The sequence below is a fragment of the Oryzias melastigma genome, linkage group LG11 (genome assembly GCF_002922805.2).
Source record: "Oryzias melastigma strain HK-1 linkage group LG11, ASM292280v2, whole genome shotgun sequence".
NCBI classification, from domain to species: Eukaryota; Metazoa; Chordata; class Actinopteri; order Beloniformes; family Adrianichthyidae; genus Oryzias; species Oryzias melastigma.
The window spans coordinates 11564696-11570456 of record NC_050522.1 but is presented as its reverse complement, the minus strand read 5'-3'; positions in this window follow the sequence as shown (position 1 = coordinate 11570456).

The window sequence follows — 5761 nt, the reverse complement described above, 5'->3', positions numbered from 1 at the left end:
TTCTGGTTTCAGAAACGGAGGTGACTTAAACCCGTGAAAGTGGGTTAAACCAAACCCGTTTCACAATGCGGAGTGAGCTGAACTCAGAGTTCATCACTATGACAACTGACTCTGTGAACTTAACCTGGTCTGGAGCAAGTTTCCTTCAGGAAACTCAGAGATTGGATTGCACCTTAATAAAAATTAAAATTCTATATTACATCTGTTTTGGATACATTTTAGAGAAGCAGTGTGAACAACAAAATTGTTACAATGGATGAAATATATTGAATTGCTTACTGATCATAACTTTACAAAGCCCACATATTAACCAGTGAAATTTTGAGGAAGAGCAGACGTTAAAATGTGTTTTTTTTGCATTTTTACGGAAAGCGTTCATTTGTATAATTACGGGGAAAACTAGTTCAATTATTGACAGATCAAAAACCATTCCTGGGAGCTCTTTTCTCCCACGCCAACTCACTCTGTTTTGATGCAGAAAATGTGCTCGTCGTCGGCATATGCTTATAAGAGCACATCAATTTCTGTCACCGTGAAGTATGACACCCTAATAGTGTTTCCAGTTGCCATGGTAAATCATAATGTCTTTGCTCCATTGCTCCATTGTTCAGGGCTTTTTATGGTTGTGACACTCTGGCCTGATTTTGAGACCAACAGCCCAGAGTTGATTGAACAAATTATTTTCAGCTGGTCTGAAACTGATAATTCTGAATTTGCAAACTCTGAGTCAGTCAACTGAGTTCAGGTTTGAACTCTGAATTTGTTAAGCTTTTTGAAACGGGCTCCAGCTCAGTTGAAGAAAAAAAACAAAGATGTACCTGGATCTATTTGTCTGAAGGAGATGCATCTGATTGCAGTTTCTATGTTTTTTCAACAGTTTCTATGTTTTTTCAAATTTCATTTTTTTGTCTGCTCCTGACTTACCCTATTCTGAATAAAGAAACAATAAAAAAAATGCAGTTTCTTAATCTTTGTCCTCTATAATAAAAATGCCACAAAAACAACCCCCCCCCCCCACACACACACAGACACACACACACAAAAATAAATTTTCAGGTAAGGTGGGCTTCAACAGCTTTTTTTTATTTTGTTTTGTTTTGTTTTGTTTTGTTTTTTTTAAATCTAATCCTTTTATATTTACCTGCACTAATTTCAGAATTACTGCAGGGGGAGCAACAACGTTTCAATAGTATAATGTCAACATAGTTTGTGTAAAATGTCAATACACTCCTTGGTGCATACCCATTACATCACTAAATCCAGCAACTCAAAGGGTAATCCAGGTCAGTAAACAAATCCAAAAACTTGATAAATCCAAGAGACAACTCCAGGTCCAAATACAGAAACAGGATCAGAGGCAATGCTTGTGGGAACATGGCACAAATTACAACTAAGTGGCGGAGAAGTAGAGGAATATTTTTAACAGGTGGGGGTAATGAGGCTGACGAGGAAGGAAACTGAATGTGGCAATGATGTAATAAGCAACAACTACTGGAGCTCTGGCAGGAGAGCATGATAGGGACACCTTTTTTCGGTTTCTTCTGAATTAAATACAAAACTTCATAGCAAATTGCAAGAACAGTAGATCTGAAATTACTTCAAAAATTCAAAATGCAAGATTCAAGATTGATTTGTCATTCACAGCTTTCATTACATACAAAATTACATTCCAGTACAAATAAAGTTTAAACAGACAAGTCATTTTATGACATTTAAAGATGAATTGTAAGGAACATTTTCACTTGAACTGTGGAACCTAAAAACATGACAATTTAATGTAATTTCAAGTCAAATCAAGTCCAAGGAAAATGAAAGCAATGCTCAAAGATATTCTGGTGAGAACATCCCTTACGTAAGTGCATCTCAGTGGTGAGGTGTTGAAACTGGTTTTCTCTCATGTAAATACCATTTATGCATTCTTTCCACAAGTGGGGTTTTAAGAAATAGATCTCCAATGTTTTTCCTGCTTAAACCACCACATGTCTAGACCTGTCAAGTTATCCAGAGACTTTCTGAATTAACCAAAGGAGGACTGGGAGAATGTTGTGATCAAATTAAACCAACATTTTTTTTTGTTTTTTATTTTAGTCTCATGCTTTAATTTTGAAAACTTGTCCTACAACTTTAGCTGAATAACAGAAGAGTGACTGCATCACTTGAATATCCAGAAGACTCCTACCTCTCCAATCAGCTGTCATGCTACTGGATTTTATCCAGTCAGAGCTGATCTGTTCTGGAGGAAAGATGGAGAAGAGATTAATAAAGGAGTGGAGAAAGGACACATTCTCTCCAACCATGATGGAACCTTCCAGATGCGCTCTGAGCTGAGTGTTTCATTAATCAAAAATGAGGACTGGAAGAGGTATGACTCTGTGTTCCAGCTTTCTGGAGTAAAGGAAGACATCATCATCACACTGAACAAAACAGAGATCATGACAAACTGGGGTAAGATCATAAACTTCAGCCACCATGAATCTTTATCTACCACCCTGCCAAGTATTATGTGATCCAGTTAATCTCATTTAAAAACAGTAACCTATGAGAAATTTCAAGCAAAACTTTAGTCTAACGCTTGTAATCTGTCACATGTTGCTTCTCAGTTTCTTATCCAGAGTTTCCAGTTGGTCCAGTTGTTGGAGGAGCTGCTGGACTGGTTCTGCTCCTGGTGATCAGTGGAGTGTTCTACTTCTGTTGGAGAAAAAGAAAAGGTGAGAAACAATTAATTTAAACAAACAAAACAAAGCCCAGATTTTAAGAACACAAAAAAAATAATAATAAAAGAAACAGATTTAAAATGAGTGTCTTTTCTACTCTATATTATTTGACTGTAACAACATCTGTTATTTCTGTTACAGATTTTGAGCCTGTTAATGGTAAGTGTTTTCTGTTTAGTCATTTAACCTATTTTGTTTTTGGTTAAGAGATGCAGCAAAAGGCTCTACACTCTACATACAACACAATGGCTAATTACATCAGGTCAGAGATACAAACAGAAAATGAAATGTGAACAAAATATAGTCTTTATAGCTTTATAGAAAAACAGCTTTTCTTAAACAGCCAATCCAGGATCTGCTAAACAGGATAAAAATATACATTAGTACTCTTGGTAAATTGAGAAACATATATTCTAGCAGTAGTCCGTGTGAATTATGGCTAAAAATGTACCCCCCCAATTGTCTTTTTGGACACTAAACAATAGATGAAGTACATATCTCTACAATTGTATCACTTTGGACTTGCTTTTGATCATCATTCATTTGTTTTATCATGTCTGTCAAAATGATCTAAACTTATCCAGGCTGATTAGTCATTGTACAACTTCATCTTCTTTCTTCTTTTCCTTTCGGCTTTTCCCTTCAGGGGTCGCCACAGCGAATCAGTTTCCTCCATCTAAGCCTGTCTTCAGCATCCTCCACTCTAACACCAGCCACCTTCATGTCTTCATTCACTGCATCCATAAACCTCCTCTTTGGTCTTCCTCTAGACCTCTTTCCTGGCAGCTCTAGACTCAGCATCCTTCTACCAATATATTCACTGTCTCTCCTCTGAACATGTCCAAACCATCTCAGTCTGGCCTCTCTGACTTTATCTCCAAAACCTCTAACATGTGCTGTCCCTCTGATGTATTCATTCCTGATCCTATCCATCCTGGTAACTCCCAAAGAGAACCTCAGCATTGTACAACTAATAATCTTAATTTTATTGATTGTGTCTTTGCACACAAACTTGTCCATTTTAAATATTATTGTTATTGTGTTTCCATGAAAGCTTGCATAAACTTTTTTAAGTAGAACCTCATTATATATTATATTATTATTATCTCATTATATGAGACTGATCACTCTGGAAGTCAAAATGCCATCCATAATAGAAATTGTAATGCTGTCCTCAAATTACATGACAATGGGAAACACTTCCACAGTCATCGGTCTCAATGAAAACATGATGAAATCTATTGAATTGATCATCAAAGAAGCTGGAGTAATAACTTCTTATTTTGAAAACACCGACACTTTCACTGACATAAAAACTTGTTTTTGAAGCTTGAAATATCCATTTTGAGCTACTGGCTTGCATTTTGAGAAAGTTACTTGCTTTTGTAGGTTACCTACAATGTTTTGCCGAGTGGAGGGAAAAACAGGGGACCTTTTTTATTATCGTTTCCACAAAAATAAGTAAAATATTGAAGTTCAGGAGAGCCGAGCTGGCTGCCCGTGCTCCCCGCAGTGGCTGTCTTTCTCCCGACCTGTGGAGCTCACAAGCTCCGCTGAAGTCCAGGCCATACTGCGACAGGACAAAAATGCTTGTATTGGATTAGTATTTTACCTGCTGATCTGGTCACTGAAAACATCATGTGGCCAAAGCTGAGTTCTTGATTGGCTAATGTGACACAGCGACCTGTCAAACTGATCTGCTGCGAAATGCAGCCAGACATTTGACCGCAGTGCATGCTCGTGTGCTTGCCAAGTAAGCGCTTTTATATAAGCCCGCCCACTATCACAAGAAAGGAAACGGGATTGGCTAGAACTTCAAAATACTCAAGAGAGAAGAAGTGACTGACATGTCCAAAGACCAATAGATGTTCAATGAAACTAAGTACCGAAATGCGGCACCGTTTGCAGCAGCTTCTTTTGGTTTCGCTAGAACCATGAAAATTATAACAGTTCCTACTTTGAACCTAACTTCGGTGCCCAACCCTAATTGTAATTTGGCATCCCCTTCAGCATATGGTGCCATAGGCGGCTGCCTGTGCCCAGGGCTGGCCCTGCCTCTGCACTTTATGTTTCTGCGACAATGTGTCAAATACTGGATCTAAGAGTTCTATGCTGATGATGGCAAGGCATGTGGAAAACATCTTTTTAAGGTTCTGCACATTTCTATTCATCCCTCCATCCTTCTTATCCTGCTGTATTATTTTCGGGGTTAAGAGGCTGCCAGCACCTAACCTGGCTACAGTTGGGAGACAGCAGCACTTACAGTCACACCTAGTGATAGTTAAGAGAGTGATGAATCAACCTATGAATTATGTCTTTGGCCTGAGAGAGGAAGCTGGAATTCCTGACCTACAGATGCATAGAGAGAACATTCAAACTCTTCTGCACATTTTGTAGACTTAAAATTGTGTTGCCATCCATCTACTTGACCATGTAGCATTTGGGGGTTGAGACTGCAATTCTTCTCCATGGGATTCTTCTGTAAGATGAGTGAGGGACAGCCTGGTCCATCTTGGAGGATGTTTATATACATTTTTTTACAATCATGCTTCAACTAGCAAACACTTATACAAGACACAAGTATAAGTAGGGGAGAGACAGATTTTTATTTTTCTTGACCCCTCCCATCCCAAAATCTTGTGGACTGTGCAAGAGGCCCATGAGCACCGTTCATGATAAGTACATGCTTGCCTTCCAAACTTCCTTTTCAAACTCCCCCACTGCATCCCAGATGCACCTCCTACTTTTTCCAAGCTTGTGCCATAGATCCGCCTTCCGGAGGACGACGGCTGCTAAAGTGAAAGCAGCTGCCGCACCTGAACGAATTCAAAAAAGCAACCATCTGAGACAAAGGCCTGCTGACAGGGTTGTGATGTAGAGGTGGGGCTACTGGTTGTGCCCTAAGCAGTTCTGATCCCTCCCTAACATTAGGGAGGGATCAGAACATTCTACACAACACACAACAACACTCACTGAGGAGTACATTCAATAACAAGACCGAACTGAAGTAGATTTGGACTGTTTTCTGAAACCCAAAAGATTATTAG